The sequence below is a fragment of the Ochlerotatus camptorhynchus genome, unplaced genomic scaffold (assembly GCF_037179485.1).
Source record: "Ochlerotatus camptorhynchus isolate MF236.1 unplaced genomic scaffold, CSIRO-AGI_Acam_v1.1 ptg000023l, whole genome shotgun sequence".
Classification (NCBI taxonomy): domain Eukaryota; kingdom Metazoa; phylum Arthropoda; class Insecta; order Diptera; family Culicidae; genus Ochlerotatus; species Ochlerotatus camptorhynchus.
The window spans coordinates 1772698-1785818 of NW_027040515.1; the positions used below are offsets into that span (position 1 = coordinate 1772698).

At 41.6% G+C, this 13121-nt stretch overlaps 2 non-coding genes across 2 annotated transcripts; one reads left to right on the forward strand and one right to left on the reverse strand.

The window, feature by feature from the left end:
• Positions 1 to 6891: 6891 nt before the first annotated feature.
• Positions 6892 to 6990, reverse strand: TRNAY-GUA (transfer RNA tyrosine (anticodon GUA)). Its single transcript has 2 exons — positions 6954 to 6990; positions 6892 to 6927 (listed from the first exon to the last, which is right to left on the reverse strand). It is a non-coding gene; the product is annotated as a tRNA-Tyr (tRNA).
• Positions 6991 to 7088: 98 nt separating this feature from the next.
• Positions 7089 to 7187, forward strand: TRNAY-GUA (transfer RNA tyrosine (anticodon GUA)). The gene is made up of 2 exons: positions 7089 to 7125; positions 7152 to 7187. It is a non-coding gene; the product is annotated as a tRNA-Tyr (tRNA).
• The last annotated feature ends 5934 nt before the right edge of the window (positions 7188 to 13121 follow it).

A 13121-nucleotide genomic window follows, 5' to 3' on the forward strand; every position in this document is an offset into this window, starting at 1 on the left:
TTCCACTTGCAGCCCGCCGCTCGGTCGTCTGGGACTCCTTAAACGATTTTACCACCCGAGACACAGTTGTATGGGTGATTCCCAGTTGTTTTCCGATCCATACCATGGTCGCAGTCGGATTTTCCATGACGGCGCGCAAAATTCTCCGGCGGTTTTCTTCTTGTTTCGATGACATCTCAATAACCACTGAACCGATTATTATGAAATTTTGCACATGTAAACAATTCACTCCAAAATAGTTATACCCAGATTTTCATCAATTTTTACCCACGGATAAAAAAGTTGCACACGGATAAAAATGGTGTTTTTTTTTCGAGTACAAGCCTTAGTTTCAAAGTGCAGACGGGTGCAGGCAATACTCACAGCATTTTTCTTTGAAATCCGAATCCAATGTGAATTCCATTGGAGTGATGCCGTTTTATATTATGTTGATTGTATCCTACTTGTCAACGTTTTTCCTAAAGAGCCGAACAGTGTGACATGCTGTGTTTCGGCACTGTGTGCAGAGTTGATTACCCCTTGCCAAAGCCCCTAGCAGCTGTATGGGGTGGGTTCCAAAGGCCTTCTTTTAGTCCCAGGGCGTTGGCGAGGTAGAGGAAGTTTTCGGATGTGGGAGACCTAAAAACTAATGCAAATTTCGTTTACCTGAATGTATTGAATCGTACTGAAAGCGAGGTGGTGACACCGAGGCACAAGGATCGATCCAGAAATGCGGACGATGGCTGTCAAGGGTAGAGAGTGACGTCGAGTCGGTGTGAGACGCCAAAGGACGGGCTTCGGCTACGTTTTGGCTTGCTTGGTGACATGACAGTGTTGGCAAATTCATCAACCAAATAATATTTTTCCGCTCTCATACGCTCTCAATATCACGTGTGATATTGGAACAAAATATCATGCTTGCTTTTGAGTTTACAAGCTCCTTTGATATTGCAAGACTATTCACAATGCGCAAAAATCAAGCTGAGAGCTGACTCGACACAAACATGATTCCGTTTCACATCGTTTTCTTAGAAAGAGAAAGCAGACACGATGAGACTGCTGCCAGCCGTTATGGAAGTTTCGGTTCCATGTAGGTGTAAAGCAAAAATCATTAAACTCAATCTCACCACAGTTTGGTGAGATTTGCAGTTGGTGAGTTTTGTTAGCTTGATATTCCGAACTGCGATATCACAGTTTGCAAAATCAACCGCCGAGGTTTGCTTGTTGATTTTTGTCTACGAAAATCAAGCGTGATCTTGGGCATTGGTGAGATTTGATTTTTTGATATTTTTCCAACACTGCTTGGTGGTGCGTCGAGCTGCAGGTTAGGCTTGAAGTTTTCGTGGAAGGCGGGTGGCAATGGCCACGAGAGATCCGCTGATTGAGGACGGTTCCTGATACTCACCCGGTACCGCATGTGCACCAGTAGAGGCGGTACGGTCGACGACTTGAAAGGCGAGCAGCAATGGCCGCTAGAGATCCGGGGATCGAGGATGGTAGCCGATTTTCACTCGGTACAACACGTGGCAAGTACAGGGTAACTTCACTGGACGAAATCTTCAACGCTTCTTCAGCTGATAACTAGAGAGTCACCTCTCGAGAAGCTAGATCGAGGCTGTTCGTTGTTTTCCGTATAGTTCACATCGGTAGTTTGCTTAATTTATTTTTAATTGCTAGCCAGATGTGCTAGTTTAAAGGGACTCCCCTAACCTCTGGTCTAGCCACGGAGACCTTCTGGGGTGAGCTATACTCCCTTCTTTTGTTGGCTAGCTCGAGCTCGAAACCCTAGAGCTTCAAGGTCGGCTCCTGGCTTGTCGATACTGATTCGAAGCGTCTGTTTCACGTTTAACTATTTTATTACTCACGGTATCGGTGTCTGTAGTGTGGGTGTGTGAAATGCTGGACAGCGATGACGGGATTCTTCAACGGGTGGGGTTTCTCGGCCGCGGCTGAACGGTACGTTCCCGGAGCATGACGGTGCTCGACGGTGGTCACAGTGTGGTACGACGGATGTCGCGTCGGGACTCGATCTTTTCGATCAACTTTTTTTTCCTGATGAATGTGGGCGTCTTAGTGGAATACCTGTATTAAGAGAGAGAGAAGGATTAGTAATATTCTTTTAATTCCACTACCTTATTATCAGTGTTGCCAAATTAGCACACGCATTTAACATTGCACCGTCATTTGACGTATCGATGAAATGCGCACGTATGCCAGAGCTAAAAATAAAACAAAATAAACAGAATATTCGAATTTCATGATTTCAATAAGTTTTGGATTTTCACTTTGCACTAAGAGACTGAAGCTCAACGATAGTTGGTTGGTGTTGTTCGGAGATTATATTGAATGAATCAATTGATCAATTAATCACATTCTGATTATCTTATTTGAGATTTGAGATTTCGGATATCATAGTGAATGAATCAAGTCATAATTGAATTGCGAACAGGAATTTGCTCAATTGAAGGATTCTGATTCTCTTATTTGAGATTTGGAGAGTAGAAAAATTGGAGAACTTTTGAAACTGTTTGATTTTTTTCATGAAATATAACGAATGAGAGATTCTGGTCATCCAACTTTAGATATTGAAGGTTAATAAATTTGAAAACTTTTGAAACACTTTGATTGGTTCATGAATGAGAGAGCTGAAAGTTGCTAAAATGGAATAAATTAGAGATATTGTTCGAATTTGATTATTTCAATAAGTCTTGTATTTTCACTTTGCACTAAGCTCAACAAATTAGTTGCTCAGTGTGGTTTGGAGATTATATTGAATTAATCGAGTAATAATTGAATTGCGAGCGGAAAATTGCTCGAATTATGGATTTTGCTCACAGTATTTGATAGTGGGAAGTTGGTTTTTTGGAGAACTTTTGAAACAATTTGATTGTCTCATGAATTTCAGTGCCCTGAGACCGACACTTGCAAGCATAATCAGTTGAAAGAAAGGTGAAAATCAATTCAATCAAACGCACTTTTCCTCAAAGATGGATTACGTCTCGTGTAAAAATAGTTATTTCTAAGTGTGCAGAGATTGAAGCTTAATAAATTTGAAAACTAGCGGTTCTGATGGTGTAGTGGTAAGCGTGATTGCCTCTCATCCGAAAAGGCCTGTGTTCAATTCCCAGTCGGCGCCACCGGGATTTTCTGAGGCAGAAGGGAAGTAAAGCCGTTTGGTCTATGAGTTTGATGGGTCGATAAGTAGGGTCCAGGTGTAGGAGCTGCCTCCCTGGCGTCGGTAGCATTGCACAGTGGTCCAGAATGCAGATTTAGGTGGAATGATATGTTTTGAGCCTGAAATTGAAACTTTAGACTAAAAATTTCTTCTACAAAGGTGTTCCTTATAGTTATGCCCTCATTTTAATGAAAATGAATTCTAGGGTGGTTCCTATTATCATTTAAATCAAAAATCTAACTTATTTGTTTGAATAAATTAAGGTATACATTCTTCGAAAAAGTTATAGCTGAGCTAATTTCAAGCAACTTTGTAGTAAACAACTTTTTTTAAGAGATACAAATTGGCTGATTTAGAGCTATTTTCTTGAATTGAGCTAGGGTGGCTCTAAAAAAACAGTTGTTTTGCTCTAGTTTTCTTATTTCGAATTTCTCAGCAAAGGTGTCTTCAAATAACTTTTAGATCTTAAGAAGGCGCAAATTTTTGCCGCACAAAGTGATCGAGAGTTATTGACGTTTTTATACTAAAAATATGCACTTTTCAAATGTTAATATATCTGGTTGGGGCAAACAAAAAAAAGTACTACTACTACTACTACTACTACTACTACTACTACTACTACTACTACTACTACTACTACTACTACTACTACTACTACTACTACTACTACTACTACTACTACTACTACTACTACTACTACTACTACTACTACTACTACTACTACTACTACTACTACTACTACTACTACTACTACTACTACTACTACTACTACTACTACTACTACTACTACTACTACTACTACTACTACTACTACTACTACTACTACTACTACTACTACTACTACTACTACTACTACTACTACTACTACTACTACTACTACTACTACTACTACTACTACTACTACTACTACTACTACTACTACTACTACTACTACTACTACTACTACTACTACTACTACTACTACTACTACTACTACTACTACTACTACTACTACTACTACTACTACTACTACTACTACTACTACTACTACTACTACTACTACTACTACTACTACTACTACTACTACTACTACTACTACTACTACTACTACTACTACTACTACTACTACTACTACTACTACTACTACTACTACTACTACTACTACTACTACTACTACTACTACTACTACTACTACTACTACTACTACTACTACTACTACTACTACTACTACCAAACAAAAAAGTTAGTTTTAAAAATTCCCTTGACCACCCTGACGTTTGCATTCACCAACAGAAAGGAATTTTTAAGAACAAAAACTTCTTTGAAGACACTAAATGTCCAACTATTGAAACAAATGTACTAGCACATATAATTTAAATTTGTCATTAGAGTGGTCCTATGAAATCCATCTTTTGCCAATAACTTTTTTATTTGAATTTTCTCATGAAAGTCATCTTGTAGAGATTTTTAAAACTCTTTAAGACGAATGTTTTGTAGCGAAATTTGTTGCCTGTATCTCTTCTAATAAAAAAGATTTACCCGAATATAGTAAAAAATATGAATAAATTCAAATTGATTTTATACGAGTTTAAAAACTAACATGCCTCCAATTTTTTCAAACTATTGAGAATAACATACGCCCTTTCAAATGCCGTAGAAAAACTTTTTTTTTTTGTTTGCCCCAACCAGAGATATTAACATTTGAAAAGTGCATATTTTTAGTATAAAAACGTCAATAACTCTTGATCGGCGAAAGATATTGACAAGCTTTGTGCGGCAAAAGTTTGCGCCTTTTTAAGATCTAAAAGTTATTTGAAGACACCTTTGCTGAGAAATTCTAAATAAGAAAACTAGAGCAAAACAACTGTTTTTTTTAGAGCCACCCTAACTCAATTCAAGAAAATAGCTCTAAATCTAATTTATTCAAACAAATAAGTTAAATTTTTGATTTAAATGATAATAGGAACCACCCTAGAATTCATTGTTATAAAAATGAGGGCATGACTGTAAGAAACAACTTTGTAGAAGAGACTTTTAGTCTAAAGTTTCAATTTCAGGCTCAAAACATATCATTCCACCTAAATCTGCATTCTGGACCACTGTGCATTGGTACTCAGTACACAAAACAAGATCAACGGAAAACATATTGAGGAAAAAAATGGAAATTTTTGAAACAGTTCGATTGCTTCATGAATAATTTTGAGTGAGAGAGCTGCAAGTTGCTTAAATTATTAATTTATTTTTTATTTAGCCTTGAATCATCACTTTACAGTATGAGCATGGTAGGTTAGTAGTATTACTTAGTCAAATCGATAGTGATATGCGAAGTTTTTATTTATTATGAGTGACACTGATGATGATTAACATTGAGGTGCTGTTACATCATATTATTCTTTAATCTGTCTGTTTTTATCATTTATCATCACACGCAAGGAGTAGCGATTCAACCCAGTGTAGCAATCTTCGCTGTCACGTACGAGCCAAATGAACAAATGAGTTCATTATACATCAACGAATACGCGTTTGTTGATATTCACCAATGCTTGATAATCCAACCCAATATTTACAAAATTAGAAGCGATGCTCAAAAGCAGAATAATCAAATTCATTTTGGGTAAATATTGTCGATCCCAAAGCCTGTGTATAAAAACCAACACGACATGTTTTTCAGCACTATCAATCCATAATATTTGATTATCTGACACAAACTTCCCTACCTTACTTTAGCTCACTGATGTGGCGACATTCACTTCACTCCACACGACATCGAAACATTGTTTGATGCCTGGCCAAAAGCCGGAGAATTTTTGAAACAACTGAAATTCGTGCTAGTTGGTTGAGCTGGTTGAGCTAGTGAACTAGCATAAGTATAAACACCCCATAAAGCAGCATACCTACAGGTTTAAAGCTTAAAAAGTCTCGAATCAACGAACGTAAAACTATTTTACAGTGCCATTTCAACCGACCCCATCCCATCGATTGCAAGCGCAACCAAACACCACTCCGTCTCGATCGTGTGCCGCATCTTTCTTTCTCCTAACAATCCAAAGAATCCACATTCATGCAGGCTTCCACTCCACCACTTGCCCCGCACTGCTCTTGTGCCAGAAAAAGCGGCCAATTCAATTCATGTTAATTTTCCTAAATGGCATCGGTTACACGCGGAGGTCCCCGTCCCCGGGATTGGTCGAGTCGCGTCGAGTGCATGCAATTTTCTGTCTCAGCTGCAGCCGAAGAGATGGCGTTAAATTCGGTCCATTATAAAAGATCACCCAGTGGTGCGGTTGGTGGAGCAGGAAGGGAAATTCCCCCTCGACTAACAAGATCGTGTTTGTTTTTGAAACAAATTTCTCCCACCAGAAAGATTTAATGTAAATATATTTTCTGCTTGCATGCAGTTACTTACTATGGCTATTGCTGCTATGGGGCTGTGTGGCTTCATTTGGAAGGCATTCATGAGCCACTTGTTGCCGAGCTTGGTGCACGTTGCAATAAATGGCCAGCGATGGAAGAAGCAGAGGAAATGGAGGAAAAAAAACTGTCGCTTGTAGTAAATGGTTAAGATATGTCAGGACATGGGTTTTGTGTAATTAGATATAACAAGTTGGATCGGGTCGTTGAAATGAAGCATTGTGGTATGAAATGCAAAAGAAATAGGCACAGCTATAGTAGTTAGTTAAAAGTAGCGCTGGTGAGGGGGCGCGGTATTGTGAGGCGGAACAAGATTCATAACAGCGTCTTTTAAAAAATATACACACTCCTTCGAGCCGGATTTGAACCAGCGACCTATGGATTTCTGTCTTACTACGCTCGGTTCTCACTACAGTCCACCGCTCTACCAACTGAGCTATCGAAGGTGATCGGATGGCAAATGAAGATTTGAGAAGTGGTTGCGCTATCAAGTGGCGATTTAAAGTTTAATTTGTAGCTCCTATGATTAACATGCTTTACATCACCTTCGATAGCTCAGTTGGTAGAGCGGTGGACTGTAGTGAGAACCGATCGAATCAAGTCAGAAATCCATAGGTCGCTGGTTCAAATCCGGCTCGAAGGAAATTTATTGTCACCCAATCATCACAGGCAACATTTTACCCTTATAAAAAAAACCGTAATATGTGTTGTTATGTATGATTTACAATTGATTTGCACGCAGAGTTAAAAAATGAGCGGAGCTGGAAATTGCAGCCACATCAATTAAACAATTATTATTGCTCGGTAAACAAGTGGTGGTCGCACGACAGGAGCTCGATGCAAGTAGTTGCATTGCACAGTAAGCAGCGGCGTTTCGCGTTCAAGTATTCAAGTTGACACAGTGAACGACAAGTTTGTGTCTACGTGTGTATGTGTGTATATTAGCGCGCCACCAACGTAGAGATAATTAGTGAAAATTAATCCGATAGCATTTTTATGACTTGTATGCAAAAAAAGACAGTAGCCGTGTGTATGACTTACATCGAGTACGATGACGGTGGGTGTCCTCCTATAGTTGTTTGCCCTGTTTTGTAGCCAGGAGCCATAGATCGAGGGGGCTCGAGTCGAGATAGAGAAATGACAGAAAATAAAGAGAGCTACTGCTACTGCTGTTTATGTTTTTTTTCCTTTCTGGTTGATCGACAAAAGTGAATGTCTTGCTGTGAGTTATTTTGTGGTTGCAGTCGTCTTGTCAAAGTGGTTTCGTATCAATGGTCGAGTGTGGGTCTTGATAAGTATGATTGGTGGAGCAGTTTGAAGTGTATCAGGCTGTTTGAGCAGTTTCTGAGTGAATGTAGGTATGGTTCATAAAGGTGGTCGCTGAGAACTGTAAAGAGTATGATCTCTTGCACCATTTCTTAGCAATGGGTCTCGTAGTAAAACTTTTTTTTTTTCGCCAATTGGGTTCTTTAAGCGTATTGAGGTAAATGCATATTGGGCTACAAATGGTGAGTCGACAAACTGGAAGGAGTGTTGTCCCAACAGCTCTGGTCCTCACAAGTTCCTACCTCACGCTTCCACGGGTCAGCCGATGACAAAGACCGCCAGCAAAAGATGCTGGTAGCGTAGCCTGGGCAATGTCACCACGATAAAAACATGGATCCGGATCGTGGTGATAGCAAAGTGAGGAGGTGCGACCCTCGAGCGTCTGTTCACCATGGAGGTGCGGCTCAAACAGCGTCTGTCTCGGAGCGAGCGGCTGAATAAGGAATGCTGTATCACGTCAGCTACACCTAAGGTGGCAGCCCCACCAACATGATGTAGGTATCGCGACCCCGGTAAGGTAGCATACTGAAACCCCCAACATTACTCAGAAAAACGAAGAAAGAGAAAACAACGAACGGAACTTTCGGCAACTGACCCGGCAACGAAATAAGGACAATGAATGGAAACTCGGTACTTGGAATGTCAGAACCTTAAATGAACCTGGACGAGCGGGCCTTTTGGCTCGTGAACTGCAAAAAGTGAATGTGAGCGTAGCTGCTATTCAGGAAGTACGGTGGCCTAGATCCGGAGAACGTGAATTCCGGGCGGTGGATCCCATCGCCAACACTTCCTTCAAGTATCATATCTATCACAGCGGTGGCGATAGGGCAGAACATGGAGTAGGGTTCATAGTGATCGGGAAGCAGATGAAGCGTGTTATGCAGTGGAGACCGGTAAGCGACCGCATCTGTGTATTAAGGATTCGGGGCAAATTCTTCAACTACAGCCTGATCAACATCTATGCGCCAACCAACGATAAATCCGATGACGTGAAGGACGCGTTTTATGACAGTCTCGATAAAACTTATGATGAGTGCCCAAAACACGACGTGAAGATTGTAATCGGAGATGCAAATGCGCAGGTCGGGAGGGAAGATTTCTTTCGTCCAATCATTGGTATAGAGAGCCTACATACAGTAACCAATGATAACGGCCTGAAACTGATAAACTTCGCCGCTGCTAGAGGTATGGCCATCAGTAGCACCTACTTTGCACGCAAGAATATCCGAAAGCACACCTGGAGACACCCAAATGGCGAAACTTGCACCCAGATCGATCACATGTTGGTGGATGGCCGGCACTTCTCAGATGTCATTGATGTAAGGACTTTTAGGGGGCCTAACATTGACTCAGATCATTATCTTGTTGTCTGCAAAATTCGGGCGCGTCTATCGACCGTTACGAATTCAACGAACCGGAGATCGATGCGTTTCAATATCCATCGCTTGTCAGTAGAAGGTGTTGCTGCAGAGTACCGCCAGAAGCTTGATGAGCGGATTAGCGAAATCAACGTGAACGAGGACCTCAACAATCTGTGGAACACAATCCACGGAGCGGTGAACACAACAGCACAAGAAGTGATAGGTACAGCTCAAAGACGACCACGTAATGGCTGGTTTGATGAGGAGTGCCAGAGGTTGACGGATGAGAAGAACGTTGCCAGAAGCCGGATGTTAGTGTCTGGTACCCGGCTGAACAGAGAGCGGTACAAGGTAGCAAGGGCAGCTGAGAAACGAACCCACCGCAGAAAGAAAAGGCAATACGAAGAACGCGTGATTGCTGAGGCGCAAGAAAGTATGGAACAGAACGATATGCGAAGGTTCTACGCGACTGTCAATGGTGTGCGGAGTAAAACAGCGCCATCTCCCGCCATGTGCAATGACCTTGAGGGGAATTTGCTGACAGATAAAACAATGGTGGCTGCCAGGTGGAAAGAACATTTTGAGACATTGTTGAATGGAGAGAGTGAGGGAGTATCGAGGAACAGAGTAAACATCGCAGACGACGATCAAGCTGTGGAGCCTCCAACGCTAGACGAGGTTAAAAAGGCAATACGTGAGCTGAAAAACAATAAGGCTGCTGGGAAGGACGAGCTCCCGGCCGAACTTTTCAAACACGGAAGAGAGCAGCTGCATCAAGCAATCCACCGTATTCTAACGAAGATATGGGAGGACGAAGAACTGCCTGCTAGCTGGTTGGATGGCCTCATTTGTCCATTATTCAAAAAAGGGCACAGACTCGAGTGCGCCAATTATCGAGGAATAACTCTTCTGAATTCGGCGTACAAAATACTGTCACACGTTCTGTTTAACAGATTGAGACCGCTTGAGGAGTCCTTCGTCGGTGAATACCAGGCTGGTTTTCGTGAGGGCCGATCAACGACGGATCAAATGTTTACCCTGCGTCAAATCCTTGATAAATTCCGGGAGTACAACTTGCAGACTCACCATCTGTTTATTGATTTCAAAGCAGCATACGATTCAGTGAAGAGAAATAAGCTTTGGCAGATTATGCTAGAACATGGCTTTTCGGCGAAACTAATTAGACTGATTCGCGCAACGCTAGATGGATCGAAATCAAGTGTAAGGGTTGCAGATGAGATTTCGACCTCGTTCGTGACCTTAGATGGATTGAAGCAGGGTGATGCACTTTCAAACTTACTGTTCAACATTGCTCTTGAAGGAGCGATTAGGAGAGCTGGTGTGCAGAGGAACGGTACCATCATCACACGATCGTACATGCTCCTTGCCTTTGCGGACGACATCGATATCATCGGAATTGACCGTAGAGCAGTGGAAGAGGCGTTTGTGCCTTTTAAGAGGGAGACGGCGAGGATTGGGCTCACGATAAGTTCTACCAAAACGAAGTACATGGTAGCCGGTAGACAGCGTGGGAGCAATAGTGGTGTTGGTAGTGTAGTGTTGTTAGATGGTGAACAATTTGAGGTAGTGGAAGAATTTGTGTATCTTGGAACACTAGTGACATGCGATAATGATGTTACCCGCGAGGTGAAGAGACGTATTGCAGCTGCAAACAGGGCCTTTTACGGATGACGTAGCCAGCTGAAGTCCCGTAGCCTGCAAACGAAAACGAAATTCGCTCTGTATAAGACGCTGATACTTCCGGTAGTCCTCTACGGCCACGAATCGTGGACGTTAAATGAGTCTGACCGGAGAGCATTTGGTGTCTTCGAGCGTAAGGTGCTGCGAACAATACTCGGCGGTAAACAGGAGAATGGCATCTGGCGGCGTCGCATGAATCACGAGTTGTACCAAGTGTATAACGGTACGGATATAGCGAAGCTTATAAAACACGGCAGACTACGGTGGGCTGGGCATGTAGTGCGGATGCCGGAAGAACGACAAGCAAATATTGTATTCAGCAGAGAACCCGGTAGAGGTCGTCGACTCCGGGGTAGACCTCGGACACGTTGGCTATTTGCAGTTGAGGAGGACATCAGGTCGCTAAACGTTCATGGCGACTGGAAGCGATTGGCTCAGGACCGAGTCCAATGGAGAAGAGTACTTCGTTCGGCGTTGAATCAACCTGGCGATTCGTAGCCCATCAAGTATCAAGTAAGCATATTCGTAATCTGCATTAAAACTGGAACCTAAACCTAAAATGTCATCAATTTTGGAACACTGGAACTATTTTAAATAATTACGATTACATTTGCAAAAATCACCTTATTAGCGCCCCTCGGTGTCACTATATATGGGAGCTAACTGTCAGTTTGTTAGTTTAGTGTTAAACAGTGAAGTTATTATTTTGTTTTCAATCTTGATTTAAAAATCAAGATGAAAGTGTGTGGATTCGAAAAAAATATCGCTGTGCTCAGAAAACGAAGCTCTTTCAAATTATGTATAAAAACCGATACAGTTTTCAAAATTAAAGAACCCAATTGGGCGAAACGCTCTTATTGTATGTCATGTGGAACAATTCCAACATAACGCATAATAAGTACATGTCTAGATAGAGCTGGAATTAGGGCGTAACAGCCTTTGTAAACAATGACTTCTATCGATAGCCTATTGGTCCCAAGCAAACGATTAACGTACCCCATTCTAGTCAAAATTTTAGTACTACACTATGTTTGTTTTGATTCGCTATGAAAGTTTGACAGATAAAATGAGGGGTTAGTGAATTTTCCTATGTTTCGAGGGGTGAATCGATTAGCTAGCACGTTATTTCGGGACCTTCTAGTCTTAGAGTTACCTCTATGGTTATACCATGGACCCAAAGGTCAGGACCAATAGCGTGGAAGGAATTTATCGAAAAATCATGGTTCTCGGTAATAGAATGGAAGTGCACGCAGTAGTAGGTTTTTTAGATTTGTGGGTAGTTATATTTGTTTAGGTTTGTTTACCAACAATAGCTGAAGTTTTGTTTTAACCTAACTTTTTTCCTAACCTGAACTTCAGAGCTAGGATTAATGTCATTGTTGATGTTGATGAAAATGGAATCAGTTTTATCACTGAATTGTTGGGGGTCCAACTAGAAATCATGCAAGGCGGACCCAGGTACGATCCTTGTGTAGCAAGGACCGAATGGATCAGATCCCACCAGTCAGATGATTGTCCGCGTGAAGATTGTTCAAAGGAGGATTGTCCACATGAGGATTGTTTGAAGGAGAATTGTCTGCTACCGACGAGTCAAGGAGTACGTGGAGGAAGAAGATTATCCGGAACTCTGAAGCTCTTTATATGTTCCAGGGGGAACGATACATTCGGATGCATCCTGTATCCCCATCAAATTTATCCATAAAATTCTGCTTATATATCCAGAACATCAGTCAGAACTTTTTTTCTCCAGACATCCTTATTCGATTTTTTGTCTATTTTTCAGTATATCCTGAATATCCCTGTTGATCCTTCTGTCTATTTCGAAAATTCTTTCAATTCCGCTCGCATGCCATCACAGTGTTGCCATATCTTTTTTGAAGCAACATGCATCAGGATGAGTGTCGTTCCCCAACGTTTTCCTTGAACGTCATTGATTGTCTCTGAAGATCTTTCCTGGAACTATCTTCCTGCGGATAATCGTCCAGTGGACAATCTTCCTCTGATCAATCTTCCTGCGGACCAGTGTTGGAAAAGTTCGCGATATTTCACGAAGTTCACCAAGGGAAAAGTTCGCGAGTCATAGGGAACTTTGATGAACTTTTCCATCACTGCTGCGGACAATTCTCTTCCTCCAAATAATCTTCGTGTGGACAATCCTCTTTCGAACAATCGTTCTGCGGACAATCCTC